General features: G+C 48.0%; 1 protein-coding gene across 2 annotated transcripts in view; it reads right to left on the bottom strand.

Annotated features, from left to right (window-relative positions):
• TSNARE1 (t-SNARE domain containing 1) overlaps positions 1 to 12822 on the bottom strand; it is a 706722-nt gene extending 693900 nt beyond the window's left edge. For both annotated transcript variants that reach the window (XM_065399459.1, XM_065399458.1), the window contains exon 1: positions 12779 to 12822. The gene's annotated coding sequence lies outside the window, so the exon portion shown is untranslated. The remainder of the gene's footprint in view (positions 1 to 12778) is intronic.
• Between the last annotated feature and the right edge of the window lie 6256 nt (positions 12823 to 19078).

Raw genomic sequence — 19078 nt, 5'->3', positions numbered from 1 at the left:
CCCCAGAAGGGACGGATGCAGCTGCAATAAGAGAAGGAGAGAGGTATTCACTAAATGGTACTGCTACAGAAAGTTACAAATGCACATTTTAGCAGAGAGGTACTGTACTTACAAAAGCCACAGTAAAATTATACAAACTCAATTGATGAGCATCTGCAGTTCCCATTTCAAGGCAGATGAAAGAGCAATAAATAGCGAGCTAAGAAAATCAGTCATGCCCAGCATTTTATTAAATAAGATGTTAGCCAGTGAGTCAGCACAGTTCTATTAGGTTCTTGCAGCGTCTCATCTAACTTTCCCATTACTAAACAGATTACTAAACGGCTGTGCCTTTTTCTTTTTTTTTAAATGTCTTTAGCGCAAGATTTAAATATAAAACAAATTGCACAACAAAAGCCTTTTGGCTAGAACCGAGTGCAGTATCTGAAGTTTTCTCCATCAAGAGCTCTGAGCCTGTAGACAGATGTTATGGGTGATCTAAGAGCTCTTTCAAATTTTTAATAGGATATGCTTATTCATCTCAAACTATATAGAAACAGATCCACAGCAATTTAGTCACCATATAATAAGAGATACAGGTAGCAACACCTAGAGTGAAGGTTGCCCAACACTTTCTAGTAAAGACCCTCTTTTCAGTTGCTTATAACTTTGCCAAACCTTAACCATTCATGCTGAAATGTTCCATGCTGGAACTTGGACGTCTATCTCGGGCTGTATTTTTCTGGACAGATTCAACAAAAATGATTCAGCTGTTTCTCAGAATGAGGTTAGGGGAAAGTATACGATCCTTGCGCTCCCTTCTAACCCTATGATTCTGTATTGTTTGCCCATGTTAAATTATTTATTCTTACAACTGTTTTGCTGAGAAATATTAGCACTTCCATGCTTTGGAACAAGGATTTGCCCTGGTGTCAGGATTGTGACTTTTGCCATCTGCATAAAAATCAACCCAAATTTGTCCAAGTTATGAGCCTCTGAAAATCTGTTTGCACATACTGAATAGAGACTTGCTAGAGCTCAGCAGCTAAATTCTCAAACGATTCTGTCTGCAAAGAACTTACTCCAGATCCCAGCTGAGCATGACTCTCCCTGCAGTTGTTCCTCCCAGAAGCCAGGGTCAATGTGGCACAGGGCATAGGAACAGAGCTGGGAGACTAAGAGCACAGAAGAGACAATCCCATATCTGAGATAGTATTTTTTCTACAGGACAGACCTGCTTTAGGGATGAATCAGGGTTGTGTAATGAAGGAAACTGTTTGTAGGACCCCTGCCTCGTTTATTGCAGAAGTTGAAAGGTGTGTACTGAATGATGCAGGGGATTGCTGCAAGAGAAAGGATAATGTCATGGTTAAGGAAGCTGAAGGCTGCCCTAGAGAACTGGATTCTATCCCTGCTTCTGCCACAGAGCTCCTGGGTGATGCTGGGCAAGTCAAATCAAAATGTTCACAGGCAATCACTGAATGCATGTTCTTCATTTTCTGGGTGGCCAATTTACTCCACTCAGGTCTGGTTTGGTGAAGTGTGGCGCACTCCCAACTGTGGTCAATAGGAGTGTCATAAACACATCGAGTGCTACATAAGGCAAAGGATGCTGAAAAGTCAGGTCCTAGATGCCATAAACTGGGCACCCAAAATTAGTTGACATTTGACACTGATGTCTCTGTACTTCAGTTCCCCATCTGTAAATTGGGAATAACGTCACTGCTTTACCTCACAAGGGTACTGCAAAGATACATTTGTGTAATGTTTGTGAACCACTCAGATGCTACAGAGATGAGCGGCATATGAAAGTTTGAGGAAATTAACGATTCCGTATTCACAGCAGTGTTTGAATAGTGTGCAGTAAAAGAAGCCTAGGGCCACACGTTGAACGATGAAAATAAAACAAAAATACTGTTTGTTCAGTGCGCACTGTCCATCCTGCGCACTGAATGAGGCCGGGGTCCTGTAGGAAAAAAATAATGTGATCATGTAATTACACACACACACTACTCCCTGTGTTCAAAACATCGTTCTTCATCAATTTTAAAGTGTTTTCACGCGCCTCTTCAACAGCCACCTATTTTACCTTGCTTTCAACCAGGGAGTTTCACTCCTCTGCTCTGTAATCTTTCCTTGTGTCCTAAGCAAGAACGGGTGTAAATAAAGAAATTGCACTGATTTTAGCTAACGGTGTAGTGCTGCTGAACCAGTTCAATTAAATCAATGCAGCAACATCACAACTTTAGTTAAACGCATGCAACTTCTGTATGTAAAACAAACCCTGAGTCTGAATCTAAAGAATCCGAACTCCGGAACAGGACTTATATTTGTGTTTTCCCTAACTTAATGTTCTAGGGTTGCCTAACAGGTTTTTAAGATCTTTGTAGTAGGGGCCATGCCTTGTGCCATATACAGGTCTAATTAGCGTGGGGAATGAGTGTAAAAGAAAATGAAAATGTTACACAATAGAGAGCACAAAACACTTTACAGCTAATTAATCTGCACTTTTATTGAAAATGTATATAGTATGACAAAAAATACCCACATAAGCCATCATAAGCATTTGCTCAACAAGCACTAAAACAACGACATTTCATATCAACATATTTTTTTAAGACTATACAGCTCTGCAACATGACAAATGTGGCATTTTAGGGCACATCTACATTTAAAACACTGCACTGGTGCAGCCGCGCCACTCTAGCACTTTAATGAAGATGCTCTAAGCCGGGGTAGGCAACCTATGGCACGCGTGCCAAAGCTGGCACGCAAGCTGATTTTCAGTGGCACTGACACTGCCCGGGTCCTGGCCACCGGTCCGGGGGGCTCTGCATTTTAAAAACCTTATTTACTTTACATACAACAATAGTTTAGTTATATATTATAGACTTAGAGAAAGAGACCTTCTAAAAACGTTAACATGTATTACCGGCACGCGAAACCTTAAATCAGAGTGAATAAATGAAGACTCGGCACCCCACTGCTGAAAGGTTGCCGACCCCTGCTCTAAGCCAACAGGAGAAAGCTCTCCCATCAGCTTAGTAAATCCACGTCCCCGAGAAGCAGTAGCTATCTTGGCGGGAGAAGCTCTCCCGTCGACACAGCACTGTCTACACGAGGTTAGGTCGATATAACTACTTTGCTCAGGGACGTAAGTGCTGGAACTGGGGGCGGGGGAATGTTTCCATTATATACAAGGCAATGACTCTCAGCACTCCCACTACAAAAATCGTTCCATCACCCCTGCTCAGGGGTATTTGTCACTCTCCTGAGTGATGTAGTTATACTGATATATGTCTGTAGTGTAGACCAGACCTTAGGGCTGGTCTTCACTATGGGGAGATGGATGCTGCTGCAATTGATGCAGTGGGGTCGATTTAGCGGGTCTAATGAAAACCTGCTAAATCAATGGCAGAGCCCTCTCCGGTCGACCCCAGTACTCCAGCTCTCTGAGAAGAATAAGGTAAGTCGACCGGAGAGCGTCTCCCGTCGACGCAGCATAGTGAAGATACTGCAGTAAGTCGACCTACGCTATGTCCACTCCAGCTACGTGAATAACTACGTGAATAACGTAGCTGGAGTAGCGTAACTTATGTTGACTTACCCCAGTAGTGAAGACAAGCCCTTAGTTTGATACCCCGTCCAAGAGGAAGTTGGAATAAACGTTGTAGTTTTATTTTACACCCACCCCTCCCAGACTTAACTATACAATTCATTCTCTAATTGCACTGGAGCTGTCATACTGGATCAGAGTAGTGATTCATATTAATATCCTACCTCTGACCATTGCCAGTTCTAGATGCTTCAGTGGAAGGCGCAAGAATCCCTGGAGGAACAAGTTATGGAGTAACCTGTGTACAGGAAAAGTTTCTTCCTAACCCCCATCATTTTATGCTCATGCCCTGAAGCATGAAAGTTGATCTCCTTCCCAGCAATCTTTTGATTAAATAGCACAGCAAGTGAGCGGTCAACACGAATAGCTACTGAGGATAAGGCCCACCACAACCAAAGTACAGTGGATTTAAAAACGTGCTCCTTATCGATTCAGACCCCAATCCTGCAAAACAAAGTTACAAATATGTGTAAATAAACACTCCAACTTCCTCAGCCTGTCTTTGACTATGCAATTTTATTGTCAGTAAAATATTTGTTACGAGCTGGCGGGCTGGAAATCAGAGTGAGTTTAGAGAGGATGATTTTTTTTTAAATCAGCTCTTTCTCTTTAACTGAACACTCCCATACAGTATGGGAAAGCTAGGCTCAACAGCATCGTGCCAGATCACAAGAACCAGAGGATGAAATTTACCCAGTTAGTTTTACTATACAAGAAATGGACAAGAGAAATGCAAACAAGGGACACCCACTCTCCCACTCTGCAAGCAGTACAAGTAAATCAGATGTACCGGTATTTAATTCTTTATACTTTTATAATCTTAGGTATTATTAGCAATACAGGTAAAGGAAACTGTTAAGTGCGATTCTTATATTGAGCTCTTTAGCAGAAGTAGAATGCCAATTAAAAATGCAAAGCAATGTTTTTAAAATGCCAAAATTACTGATCATTTGGTGGAAATAGCTGTTTCTTCGTTAGAGCTATTGCGTTTGGGTGTCTTATTATATAATGATTAGGGGATAAAACGTGGGGAAGCAGTGTGGCCTAATGGACAGAGCACCAGACTGGGATTCAGGACACCTGCAACTCCCAGCTCTGCCACTGACCTTCACCAAGTCACTTCATTGCCCTGTGCCTCAATTTCCCCATGTGTAAAATGGGGATAATGATATTGACCTCCTTTGCAATACTCTGAGATCTAAAAGTTGGTTATCATCATTAAGTAGCCACTACAAGATCGTCAATTTCTAATCATCAAATTCATCCCAGCAACAATGAATATTCTGCCTGGCAATGTCAAGATAAATAGCTTAACCATTTTAAACTTTTTTTTTCTATTTTTGTATATTAAAAATAAAACATCCAACAAGAGAAAACAGGTAGCATAACATACTAAGTTCCCTGTAAGCTGTGCGGCCGCCTGGCCGCGCAGGTAGGAAGAGGCACCCCTCCCCCGGCCCAGCCCAGCCCCGCTGGAACTGCCACAGCCTTAGAGAGGAGCCCCTCCCCTGGCCCAGCCCGGCCCAGCCCCGCCAGAGCTGCTGGGGTGAGGAGCCCTTCCCCCAGCACAGCCCAGCCCCTCCGGAGCTGCCGCAACCGGGGAGAGGCGCCTCTGACCCGGCCCCGAGCTGCTGTGGCGAGAGAGGGCTAGAGCGAGTCCTCTCTCCCCGCTGCAGCCCCAGGGCAGCCTGCACTCCAAGCCCCTCATCCCTGGCCCCATCCCAGCCCCACCCCAGAGCCCTCACCCCTAGCTGGAGCCCTCACCCCCCTCACCCCAAACCTCTGCCACAGCCCTGAGCCTCCTCCCGCACCCCAAACCCCTCATCCCCAGCCCCACCTTAGAGCCTGCACCCCAACCCTCTGCCCCAGCCCTGAGCCCCCTCCTTCACCCCGAACCTCTCATCCCCAGCCCCACCCCAGAGCCCTCACCCCCTGCACCCAACCCTCTAGCCCAGCCCTGAGCCCCCTCCCGCACCCCAATCCCCTCATCCCCAGCCCCACCCCAGAGCCTGCACCCCCAGCCAGAGCCCTCACTCCCCGCACCCCAACCCTCTGCCCTAGCCCTGAGCCTCCTCCCACACTCCGAACCCCTCAACCACACCCCCACCACACATACACAGACATAAGGCCTTAACTATAGTTTAGACACAAATATTAAGGCTTCAGTTCTGGAAAGCAGTTAAGCACATGCTAAACTTTAAGCATATGCTTGAATCACAAGTTGAACGGGACAATCCACACATAATTAAAGTTCCCAGAGCCTATGTAGTTCTAAATTAAGAGATATGCAACTTAAGTGGTGCCAAGGGCCTCATATGGACACACTGCACTGGGGTGAATTTCACTCAAAAGAAGAAATGTTTTGCCATTTTTTTAAATCAGTTAAAAGTTTGTAGATTTACATATCTGGCAATCCCCTATGCATGAGAAACCAAGTGAAAGTGATTCAGCGAGGTTCACTCCCCAAGCTAAGTGAAGCGTAGAAAGTCAGAGAGCAGAAAGGATAAAAAAAAAAAGATTTTTATAGTTCTTTCTATTTTAATCTATTCAATAGCTTCATCAATGATTTAGATAATGGCATAGAGTACACTTATAAAGTTTGCAGACGATACCAAGCTGGGAGGGGTTGCAAGTGCTTTGGGGGAGAGGATTATAATTCAAAATGAGCTGGACAAACTGGAGAAATGGTCTGAAGTAAATAGGATGAAATTCAATAAGGACAAATGCAAAGTTCTCCACTTAGGAAGGAATAATCAGTTCCACACATACAAAATGGGAAATGACTGCCTAGGAAGGAATACTGCGGAAAGGGATCTGGGGGTCATAGTGGACCACAATCTAAATATGAGTCAACGGTGTCACACTGTTGCAAAAAAAGCAAACATCATTCTGCGATGTATTAGCAGGAGTATTGTAAGCAAGACACGAGAAGTAATTCTTCCGCTCTACTCCGCGCTGATTAGGCCTCAACTGGAGTACTGTATCCAGTTCTAGGAGCCACATTTCAGGAAAGATATGGAGAAATTGGAGAAAGTCCAGAGAAGAGCAACAAAATTGATTAAAGGTCTAGAAAACATGACCTATGAGGGAAGATTGAAAAATGTGGGTTTCTTTAGTCTGGAACAGAGAAGACTGGGGGGGAGGGACAGGGACACATGATAACAGTTTTCAAGTACATAAAAGGTTGTTACAAGGAGGAGGGAGAAAAATTGTTCTTCTTAACCTCTGAGGATATGAGAAGAAGCAATGGGCTTAAATTGCAGCAAGGGCGGTTTAGGATGGACATCAGGAAAAACTTCCTGTCAGGATGGTTAAGCACTGAAATAAATTGCCTCGGGAGGTTGTGGAATCTCCATCATTGGAGATTTTTAAGAGCAGGTTCGACAAACACCTGTCAGGGATGGTCTAGATAATACTTAGTCCTGCCATGAGTGCAGGGGACTGGACTAGATGACCTCTTGAGGTCCCTTCCAGTCCTATGATTTTATGTTTTTATGACAGAGACAGGGAATCCAAAATATTATTTTTATCTTGAGAGCACCCCTTTAACATTTGCAAAAGAGTCAACAAGTCAAAATACCATGTTATTTTAGCTACCTATTTTAAATAATAGGGGGAGTGGTGGCTATGATCATTTAAAGGCTGTCTAATACAAATATTTACCTGTACTGTTTTTTTTTAGTGCTGTAACATCTACATGGTTTGCAGCAGGAATGTGAAATTTGGCAGGTGGGTAGTTCTATGCACAGGGAAAGTGCCATTTGCTTTCCCTGCGAAAGCATGTTCAGATTTGGCAACATCATAAGTCACCCCAAAAAATGTACCATTTATATTGTGCTCTGTCAAGTAGAGCTTGCTTAAGACTTGCTTCTAAAATTCCTCAACATTTAATATGCAGTGCATTTGCCCCCCAGCATGCCATGCAGAAATGGACCACAAAAGAGATCTTTCTCCCAATACCCATTGGCCACTGGGGTACATTGGGCTGGGAATCAGGAAGCCATGCGTTCTACACTCACCTTGTAGCCCAGTGGGCCAGCTTACCTGTATTATATTCATTGCTTTGTTATTTTGCTTTATTATATTTAGTAGTAATGCAAGGAACCTACAGACTTTTATCCTGTAAAATTTGGCTTTAGTAAATAGTGTAAGGCTTAAGGCCTATAACCTTTGGTATAAATATACTTAAGTAACTCATAAGTTATAGGAACCTAAAAGTAGCACGCAAAAGGGGGAATTTTGTCCAAAATACTGACATCAGCCACCCACAAAACACAGCTGACATCAGCCACTCACAAAACAGAGCTAACACCAGCATCCAAAAAGTTCCGAACAGGACCTCTAACCGCAAAGCTGCCATAACAGCAAATTAACGTATACGCTAATAGGGTAACATCATACATATACTAACCTATACAAAACAAACACCTTAAGGGGAGAAAATACAAATAAGGACCTCTATTGTATATGCATTGGTCATGGCAGCGGCAGCGTAACCTACTATAAAAGTAACATCCTAGGGGCAGCAAATAGGTTTAAAAGATGTAAACCTTGGAAGGGGCCAAAATAATGGCCACCGAAAAAAATAAAAACAATAACAGTAATAAAAAAAATAATGGTTAAGTATAAAAAATAAGGGTGTAAGTATGAATGTCCAAATGTACTTTCTGTATTATCTCTATCTGCTTTAAGTTTAAGTGTGTGTATAATCCTTGCTAAATTATTAATAAATCACATATTTATATATATAAAAAGTTCCTATAGTATGAGTGTTCCACCTGTGCACATCGGGGTTCCCAAATTATATGATAATTTTACAATAATCTTACTGGGCCTAACCTTGAAACAAAAAACTGTTAATCCTCAAGTTACAATTATATTTACCCAACTTTGGGTCGGGCTACAGCCTCTGTTAATTAGTGCCCTGCACAACCTTTAGAACTGAGCAAGGCCTAGTACCCCCACTGAGAGATTACACAAACTGGCAACAGAACACAGATCTCCAATACAGAAGTCCCAAGTTTGATGCATTTAGCCACGCTGCCTCTCAGAAAGAATCTGCCAAATCTACGTTCTTAGCAATGCTGTCCATAAAAAGGGGCTGTTCGTGCATTCTTAACACTCTTTCATTGTGTTAGGGAGCTTCCTCTAGTAGCTTGTTGACATAGGTTAACAGCCTATTGCTGCTGCCAGAATTTGGTTTTGCCTTTTTCTTTAAAATAAACCTTGTGTAAGTAACCATCATAATGTGTACACACAAAGGGGAAGAAATAAGGCAGCCTGGGCATCAAGTCTAGCATTTTTGAACTTCTGAAAGCTTGATTTTGCAAACTTCACATTATGTTAACACAGATACATACAAAAAAACTCTCTCTCTAGGCACGCTGCAAGTATGTGTTCTAAAGGGAATCATTTTTCAGGCTCTATTTCTACAACGTTGACTTCAGGGGGAGTTTGCCTACATAGGGACTGCAATACGGGATGCGATATAGATGCTAGTACGGATCTATCGTCCTCCATTCAGCCTCTAACTTTACAGCCCATAACTTGGGTTAAAGTTTTCACTCGTATTTATCAACGGGTTCTGTAATAGTGATAACGCCCACTGTTAAGAATAGTGATTCCAGAGCAGACACCCTCCTGTAAAATAGGGCCCCAATCCTGCAAGCTTTTCTGCATGCACACACCTTTACACTAACACATAGAATCATAGAAGATTAGGGTTGGGAAAGACCTCAGGTGGTCATCTAGTCCAACCCCCTGCTCAAAGCAGGACCAACCCCCAACTAAATCATTCCAGCCAGGGCTTTCTCAAGCCGGGCCTTAAAAACCTCTAAAGAAGGAGATTCCACCCCCTCCCTAGGTAACCCATTCCAGTGCTTCACCACCCTCCTAGTGAAAAAGTTTTTCCTAATATCCAACCTAAACCTCCCCCACTGCAACTTGAGACCATTACTCCTTGTTCTGTCATCTGCCACCACTGAGAACAGCCAAGCTCCATCCTCTTTGGAACCCCCTTTCAGGTAGTTGAAAGCAGCTATCAAATCCCCCCTCATTCTTCTCTTCTGCAGACTAAACAATCCCAGTTCCCTCAGTCTCTCCTCACAAGTCATGTGCTCCAGCCCCCTAATCATTTTTGTTGCCCACATAGCTTCACTTAAGTCAGTAGCTTCTGCCTAAACACAGAGTCTTCCCAGGCAGAGTAGCTTGCAGACTCAGAGCTCAAGATTGTACATAATATTTATACAGCACCCAAAAATTTGCTACACACTTTGCAGAGCCAATAAGACATATGCCCTACAATCTCATTTCACACATGACAGAGTGAAGAGTGTAACATCAAGGGTTGCAGGGTTACAGCAGTGCTAAGATCACCTGGTTGCAGTTACACTGGGCACAAGTCTCTGTGCTTCCATTAAAGCCACATTTTGGGTTTTATTTACATTAACTCATTGCTTGTAGGTGGCGTGGAAGAACTGAGTTTTGGGGAGGGAATGATGAGAGACATTTATTGCTTGGTTAGCAGGCACAGGGAAGGCGTTCTGCATGTAGGTGTCATCACTGAAGAAGTCAGAGCCAAGTGTGGGAGATGAAAACAAAGAGGACATCAAGGCTGGAGTCAGTGACTGAGCAGAGGAGAAATGTTTTCACCCCTCTGCTCACAGAGAGACTAAGATTAAAAGTCAGAGACGTAGGCTGGGGCTGAGTCATCATTAATCAACCCAATAAAAAGCTTGAGGGGTATAATATGCCACTCAATACCTTACTGCCCTCATGACTAAGAAAAATACCAGCTTAATTAAAAGGATCACTAGCAGGGTAAATATATTTTTAACTGTCTGTACTGAACCATCTTGATTATCACTTCAAAAGTTTTTTTTCTCTTACTTAATTGGCCTCTCAGAGTTGGTAAGACAACTCCCACCTGTTCATGCTCTCTGTATGTGTGTGTATATATATCTCCTCAATATATGGTTCACTCTATATGCATCCGAAGAAGTGGGTTGTAGCCCACGAAAGCTTATGCTCTAATAAATTTGTTAGTCTCTAAGGTGCCACAAGTACTCCTGTTATTTTTGCGGATACAGACTAACACGGCTGCTACTCTGAAACCTATATTTTTAGAGGATGAGTCTTACCCTTGTCACCACTAGTTGAAACAGGGGGAAAAAACCATTTAAAATCTAGGTTGCTTTTCAACATTTTGTCTTGACCACACAAACATATACATCCCTACTTAACATTACACATGCAAGTAGTGACATATTCACATGCTTAAAGTTAAGCACGTGCAAATATTGGGTTGCAAACACTGTAGGAGACTATTTGAAATTCCAACAAGTGGTTTTCAGTTGATGTTCTTTTTCTTAATTGTGAAAACATTTTTATTGTTTTAGAAAATATTTATTTTTGATATATTTTACAAACCAAAACACAGGTTGGACCTATATTTCCTGACAGTGTCCCTTTAAATGTCTGATTTTGGTTGATATTTATACTATGAATCTAATTTTATGTGCATTTATAAAGACATTTAGATCTTTGGAAATTTAAAAATATACAGAAGAATCCTGCTCTATGATTACTCAAAGGCTGTGTAGAAAGTGATGCTTTCTAAATCTGAAAAAAGTTGTAAGAAGTTTTGCTTGCTTTGTTGGATTTTGATAGAGGTGTTGCTATTAACACCTTCCTAGAGGTAATAAATGGCATTTTAAAAACATGCCATGTAATACCACGTAGTAGTCACTAGGAAAACAATCACCATATCATATCCACAAGTGACATAAGTGGGCAAAACCTTTTATTTAACAATGGTCAGAACGGACTATCATCCAAAGTTGCTATATCAGAGAGAGGTTATGTATTATCCAAGTTTCACTGCATGAAAAAAAAGCCGTAGGAAACAACTTCACAGTGACATTTCCAGCTAGAGGGGGAAAATGGATCCATCTAGTTAGGTGTACCATGAAATGTTTCCCTCAAGCCATTTGAAAACCAAATCCTGTGGTTGCTATGCATGAAACACTCTGATATGGAATGACATAGGGGAAGGGGAGTTCAGGTAACTGCCACTGTGCAAGCTATACACTCTCTGCAGACGCACCCTAGGAGAAGTTGAGAAGAGAGCTCAGCTGTGACACCTGCAGGCAGTTCTCTGGAAGGTGCACTCCAAGAGGAGACAGGGGTAAAACTGACACCTATGCACCTCCCACTCCCTGGTGGGGCACCCCCAGGAGAGATGGGAGAGCTCAAACAGCTGGTATTCATTCACACACCCTCAGTGAAATGCCTCAGGAGGAGCAGAACGGGGAGCCAGCTCCCTTCTACATGTCCCTCCACCTCACTGTGGGGGACCAACAGGTGGAGATGAAGGGAAGCCACTGGATCCCAGACTCTCCTACTGGACAGGTGCCCCAGAGGGAGCTCAGGTCCCTGATACATGCACCCTCCTCATCTGCAGAAGGCTCCCTAGAGGGAGGCCAGGCTCCTGTACTGGAGAAATACACAAATACCCTTCTGCTGCAAACGGAGAGAATGATAACCCATGCCCCTGACCCATACACCCTCCTTCTCTCTGCATGGGGACCCCACAGACCCTGACCCACACCCCCCCTTCTCTCTGCAGGGGGATCCTCCCCAGGATCCTGACCCACCCCTCCCTTCTCTCTGCAGGTTGATCCTCCCCAGGATCCTGACCCACCCCTCCCTTCTCTCTGCAGGTGGACCCTGCAGGCCCTGACACCCCCCTCTACAGGGGGACCCCACAGGCCTTGACCCACCCCCCTTCTCTCTGCAAGGGGACCCCACAGGCCCTGACCCCCCCTTCTCTCCACAGGGGGACCCTGCAGGCCCAGGCCCACACACCCCTTCTCTCTGCAGGGGGACCCCACAGGCCAAGGCCCACACACCCCTTCTCTCTGCAGGGGGACCCCGCAGGCCAAGGCCCCCACACACCCCTTCTCTCTGCAAGGGGACCCCACAGGCCCAGGCCCACACCCCCCTTCTCTCTGCAGGGGGACCCTCCCCAGGATCCCGACCCCCACACACCCTCCTCTCTCTGCAGGGAGGCCCCCACAGATCCCCCGCCATCCGTCTGCAGGCGGGACCGCACAGGCCCCGACTCACGCACCTCCCCCTCCGCAGGGCCCCGAGGCCGGGCGCCCCCCGCCGCACGCAGCTCACCTGCAAGTGTGCGGGCAGCGCCGGGGAAAACCCAAACATCACGTGACCGCGCGACCGCCCCGCCCAGCGGAGGCCGCCGCGCCAACTACAACTCCCAGCGAGCAGCGCGCCGGGCAGGAAGGGGCGGGGCTCCCGCAGTCGGCTCCCCCGCCCCCCGCGCCGTCCCGGGGTAATGCCCAGCCCAGCCCTGGCCTGTCGCTCCCTTCAGTCCCCACCTCCCTCGAGTCCCGGCCCGCATCCTGGCTCCCTCCCCTCCCCTCCTGGCCCCGATCCTGGCTCCCTGCCCCGCCCCTCCTCTTCTGGCCCCGATCCTGGCTCCCTGCCCCTCCCCTCCTAGACCCGATCCTGGCTCCCTGCCCCGCCCTTCCTCTTCTTGCCCCGATCCTGGCTCCCTGGCCCTCCTCTTCTGGCCCCGATCCTGGCTCCCTGCCCCTCCCTTCCTGGCCCCGATCCTGGCTCCCTGCCCCTCCTCTCCTGGCCCCGATCCTGGCTCCCTGCCCCTCTCTTCCTGGCCCCGATCCTAGCTCCCCTCCCTTCCTGGCCCCGATCCTAGCTCCCCTCCCCTCCTGGCCCCGATCCTGGCTCCCTGCCCCTCCTCTCCTGGCCCCGATCCTGGCTCCCTGCCCCTCTCTTCCTGGCCCCGATCCTAGCTCCCCTCCCCTCCTGGCCCCGATCCTGGCTCCCTGCCCCTCCCTTCCTGGCCCCGATCCTAGCTCCCCTCCCCTCCTGGCCCCGATCCTGGCTCCCTGCCCGGTCCCGATTCTGGCTCCCTGCCCCTCCCTTCCTGGCCCCGATCCTGGCTCCCTGCCCCTCCTCTTCTGGCCCCGATCCTGGCTCCCTGCCCGGCCCCGATTCTGGCTCCCTGCCCCTCCCCTCCTGGACCCGATCCTGGCTCCCTGCCCCTCCCCTCCTGGCCCCGATCCTAGCTCCCTGCCCCTCCCCTCCTGGCCCCGATCCTGGCTCCCTGCCCCTCCTCTTCTGGCCCCGATCCTGGCTCCCTGCCCCTCCCTTCCTGGCCCCGATCCTAGCTCCCTGCCCCTCCCCTCCTGGACCCGATCCTGGCTCCCTGCCCCTCCCCTCCTGACCCGATCCTGGCTCCCTGCCCGGCCCCGATCCTGGCTCCCTGCCCCTCCCCTCCTGGACCCGATCCTGGCTCCCTGCCCCTCCTCTTCTGGCCCCGATCCTGGCTCCCTGCCCCTCCCCTCCTCTTCTGGCCCCGATCCTGGCTCCCTGCCCCTCCCTTCCTGGCCCCGATCCTAGCTCCCTGCCCCTCCCCTCCTGGCCCCGATCCTGGCTCCCTGACCCTCCCTTCCTGGCCCCGATCCTGGCTCCCTGCCCCTCCCCTCCTGGACCCGATCCTGGCTCCCTGCCCCTCCTCTTCTGGCCCCGATCCTGGCTCCCTGACCCTCCCCTCCTGGCCCCGATCCTGGCTCCCTGACCCTCCCCTGCCCCTCTCCTCCTGGCCCCGATCCTGGCTCCTCCCATGCTTGGGCCTAGTCCCGATCCTGGCTCCTCATCCTGCCCCCTTCGTCCCTGGGCCCTGGCTATCCCCATGCCCCCTCCTGATCCCTTTTCCCCATGCCCCTAAGCCAGGGGTTCTCAAAACTGAGGGGTGGGACCCCTCAGGGGGTTGTGAGGTTATTACAGGGGGGGTCGTGAACTGTCAGCCTCTACCCCAAACTCCGCTTGCCTCCAGCATTTATAATGGTGTTCAATATATTAAAAAGTGTGTTTAATTTATGAGGGGGGTCGCACTCAGAGGTTTGCTGTGTGGAAGGGGTCACCAGTAAAAAAGTTTGAAGACCCACTGCCCTAAGCATACTGGGCTCCAGTTACCCACAGTCTTCTCCCCACCAGTACTTGTGCTGCTGTTGCCCCACAGCCCTATCCAGGTCATGGCTAGGACACCCTCTAGACCAGGGGTTCTCAAACTGGGGGTTGGGACCCCTCATGGGGTCAGGAGGTTACATGGGGGGCGGGGTCATGAGCTGTCAGGCTCCACCCCCAAACCCTGCTTTGCCGCCAGCATTTATAATGGTGTTCAATATATAAACAAGTGTTTTTAATTTATAATGGGGGGGAGGGGGCGCACTTAGAGGCTTGCTATGTGAAAGGGATCACCGGTACAATAGTTTGAGAACCACTGCCCTATACCTAGTTAGTGAGGTTTGCACATCAGCCTGCAGGTGCCTGCTTGCAAACCTGAATGGCAAACCCCAGACCTGTATTAGACTCTGTGAAACTCTTCAAAAAAACAAGGGATGAGAAACAATTTCATAAGGTTTTCATTTCACCAGGTGGACGTAAGGTTGCCAGCTTGCTACTCGCACAAAACCGAAGATTCTTCCCCCACCCCCTGCCCTGCCCCTCCTCCGAGGCCCTGTCCATGCCCGTGCCTTCTCTGAGGCCCCGCCCCCCGCTCACTCCATCTCCCCCCCTCCCCATCGCTCGTTCTCCCCCCACCCTCACTCACTCGCTCATTTTCACTGGGCTGGCTCAGGGGGCTGGGGTGCAGGAGGAGATGAGGGCTCTGGCTGGGGGTGCGGGCTCTGGGGTGGGGCCAGAAATGAGTTCAGAGTGCGGGAGGGAGTTCCAGGCTAAGGCACTGGATTGGGATGCGAGAGGGGATGGGGGGGTGCGGACTCTGGGGTGGGGCCAGGGATGAGGGGCTTGGGGTGCATGAGGGTGCTCCAAGCTGGGACCAAGGGGTTCAGAGGGCAAGAGGGGAATCAGGGCTGGGAAGGGGGTTGGGGCGTGCGGGGGAGTGAGGGCTCTGGCTGGGGGTGCAAGCTCTGGGGTGAGGCTGGGATCAAGGAGGGGTATTGGGGCAGGGGGTTGGGGCCCCAAAGGGGATCAGGGGTGCAGGCTCCGGGCGGCGCTTATCTCAAGCAGCTCCCGGAAACAGTGGCACGTCCCCCCTCCGGCTCCTACATGGAGGCGAGGCCAGGCAGCTCTACGCGCTGCCCTGTCTGCAGGCCCCACCCCCACAGCTTCCGTGTCGAGCCAGAAGTGGGGACATGCCGGCTGCTGCCCGGGAGCCACGCGTCGCGGAGGCTAGCAGGGAGCAGCGCTGCCAACCAGACACCTGGTCACCCTAGGTGGAGGGTTAATTTCCTCCCTTGAAAAGTGGTTTTACTGGCCTATGACACCACTGCACATATATGATGGCCCTAAAGCAAAACCAACCATTCTAGGCGGATAGAGGTGCAAAAAGCAAACAGTTTGCAAGAAAGAAGAGTCTGTTCCGTTTTGATCATTGCAGGTGTTATGAGTTATTCATAAAAGCAGTGTAAATTCTTTGGGGAAGGGAATGTGCCTTCTTTTGTGTTTGCCTGTGCTTAGCACATGGTGGATGCCACCAGAAACATCATAAAAATAAAATTAACTACATAATTATTGAAGTGCTGATGGTGTGCTCAGTTCTGTACAAAGCACAGTAAAACACAGCCCTGACTCCAAGGGCGTTTAAAATCTAAATGGCTTGACAATCCAATTCAGGCACACGCTGCACTTGGTGACCCACGGAATAGCTTTGTCTTAGCTCATAACTGGATTTTTTGTTTGTTTGTTTTTTATTAGGTATGTGACAGCAGTTTTACTGAAGTGGGCTAGCACTGGATGGCTTCACGGAAGAAGTGAGTTATAAGGAGGGATTTTCTTGATAGGGCCTTTAAACGACATTTCATTTTAACAAGGAGTTGTCAAGCCTGCTGCTTTTCCAGAAATGTAATGCTGCACCGATAGCCCTGCCAGAAAAGTTTTAAAAGGGCTGAGGGGCCACCTAAGCCTCCATAAACTTCAAGATATTACAGCGCCAAACCACAATCAGAGCTGTTTCCTTGATCTTTTGCTGCACTGATAAATCATTTATTGGTGCGGCCTTTGCAGAAAATCCCTAAGGGAAAAGGCCATAAAAATGCACTGATAACAAAATGCTGCTGTCCTGCTTGCGGTGTGCAAATGCCTCTGATCTGGTGGCACATTCTATTTTTTGCTGTTCTTTTTTTGTCCCACGAAAAGTACAGATTAAGGGCTTGTCTTCACATACAGGTGCAGCTGCGCCACTGTAGCACTTTAATGAAGACGCTGCTACGACATCAACGGGCGAGCGTCTCCTGTCGGCATAGTCAATCCACCTCCCCGAGAGGCGGTAGCCGTGGCGACGGGAGATGCTCTCCCATCCACATAGCGCTGTCTACACAGGGAGTTAGGTCAGTATAACTACATCGCTCAGGGGGGTGGATTTTTCATACCCCTGAGCGAAGTATTTATACTGTTATAGGTCTGTAATGTAGACCTGGTCTAAGATCAAAAAAGCAATGTGCAAAATTCAAGACAGTCTAGTGATTTTCAAAACAGATAGTGTTTACTTCCAGTTGAGCCCTGAGAGAATAAATAAATAAAAAAGTGCTAGTATAAGTGTGCATGTACCAGTAAATGACACAGTCCCTACATAAGATACAACAGACAGTGGGTTCTAGAGGAGAGGAAGTAGGAGGGTTACAGGAGGATGATAATAACATGATTGCTTTGGATTGCAGTGTGAGCATCTTGCTAGTTCTGAGTATGAAATAATGCTAGTATATCAATACTTGGGTTAATTAATAATACAGTAATAATACTCTGTATATTTCTACAGCACTTTTCCAAGGATCTAAAAGTGCTTTACATGCATTATGGCTGGTCCTTGTTATTACCAATACTTACTTATCTATTATTGTTTTTCAAGAAGAGTCAAGGGCCTTTGGCATATTGTTGGTGCAGGCCCTTTATGGGGAGAGCAAGAGACCACAAAGTGTCCAAACTGGTACATTTATTGAAGGGGGATAAAAAACAGAATGAACAGCTGATTAGTTTCATTCACATGTTTGAGAATCATCCTGTCTGGACTACAGAGACTGAGGCCCGTGATGTGATTGCTTATTTGAGGAGGCAGAGAACTGCATTTCTTTAATGCTAGATTAAGTAGCAGTGACAAGCGAGTGGATACTAAGATAAAATAGTCTGTGTTTGCCAACCGGAGAACGTTGCACAACTGCATCAACTCTCCGAAAAGCAGGCAGAGGATGGATTCAGAGCGGTGACACAGCAATCCTGATGGATTTCTCTGCAGTCAGCAAAAGACAAATCTGCCAAACCCAAAGGTTTAAATATCAGAAGAGAAAGCAGAGTTAGAAATTCAGATTTATTTCCAGCATGGAATACACACAAACCGTGTTCCCAGTGTATGTAGCCCTATATGGTACCACAAGCAAGCAGCACAGGGTCTTGAAATATACAGAAAAATACCCCAGCTTGGGGATGGTTGTTCTGTTTCTGATTTACAAAGAGCTTCTTCAGACTTTGATTGCATCAACTTTCTTCCCAACAAGTGAACTGCCTCAGAAGTTGTGTTGGCCAGTTGTGTGACCCTGTTTAGAGTTTGCATATCATAGCTGTGCAGGAAGGATGCTCCTGTGGTTAAGGCGTTAGGCTGGGACTCAGGACATTTGTAAGCAGCGGAATGGTCCCGCTGTTGTGGGGAACTTTCCTGGCTTCTGTACTACCCCGGTGGAATCAGATAGCAAAAGGATCTGAGTCCTCGCTCCAACGCCCTTTACCTGGATACCTGCCTGACCTTGAGAACTCCTCTTCCACTCTACCATGCTGCAATCCTCGTAACCCCGATAAAGCTGGGTCCAGGATTCTTGGGAGGCTTAACCCCCGTCTGGTCATGGTCACGTAGTGCAGGGGCTAGGGTGTCCCCACTCCAGGATATTGTCCGCTCACCAGCCACTTCCCTGACTCCACTGATCACTACGTTAAGTTTAAACCAAATACAATTTATTAAACAGCAACTGTAAGAAAAATATGGGGGGAAATGGAAAAGGTTAAAAGAATGAGGGCCTTCCATGGGCCTGCAGTCTTTGCAGCAGTCTTTGCAACTTCAGAAAAGTTCCCAGCCTATTCCTCACGTGTCCCAGGCCTCCCTCCGAGGCCCTGGCTGTGCTGCAGTGATACTGTGGGTCAGACACCTGCTCTGGTGGTGGCCACACGCCCTCCTCTAGGTGGGAGGACCCTTCTCCCCAGCATTGACCTTCCCATTGGGTTTGCGTCCCCACCTCCAAGTCCGGATTTCAAGGCATCTTGTCTGGCAACATCTCCCTACGCTGGGCCCTCTGCTCAGGGTCCCACCTCACTCTCCCCAGCCGCTCACCAGGCTCAGCTGTAGCGTTAGCGGGCATCCACTATCCCAGCTCTGGCCCCACTGCAGCTCGGCCCTGGATCACCACCAGCGCCGCTGGTCTGTGCTGCTCCAGC

This window comes from Emys orbicularis, chromosome 2 (assembly GCF_028017835.1).
Source record: "Emys orbicularis isolate rEmyOrb1 chromosome 2, rEmyOrb1.hap1, whole genome shotgun sequence".
In the NCBI taxonomy this organism is placed as follows: domain Eukaryota; kingdom Metazoa; phylum Chordata; order Testudines; family Emydidae; genus Emys; species Emys orbicularis.
This window is presented reverse-complemented; position numbering and strand designations above follow the sequence as displayed.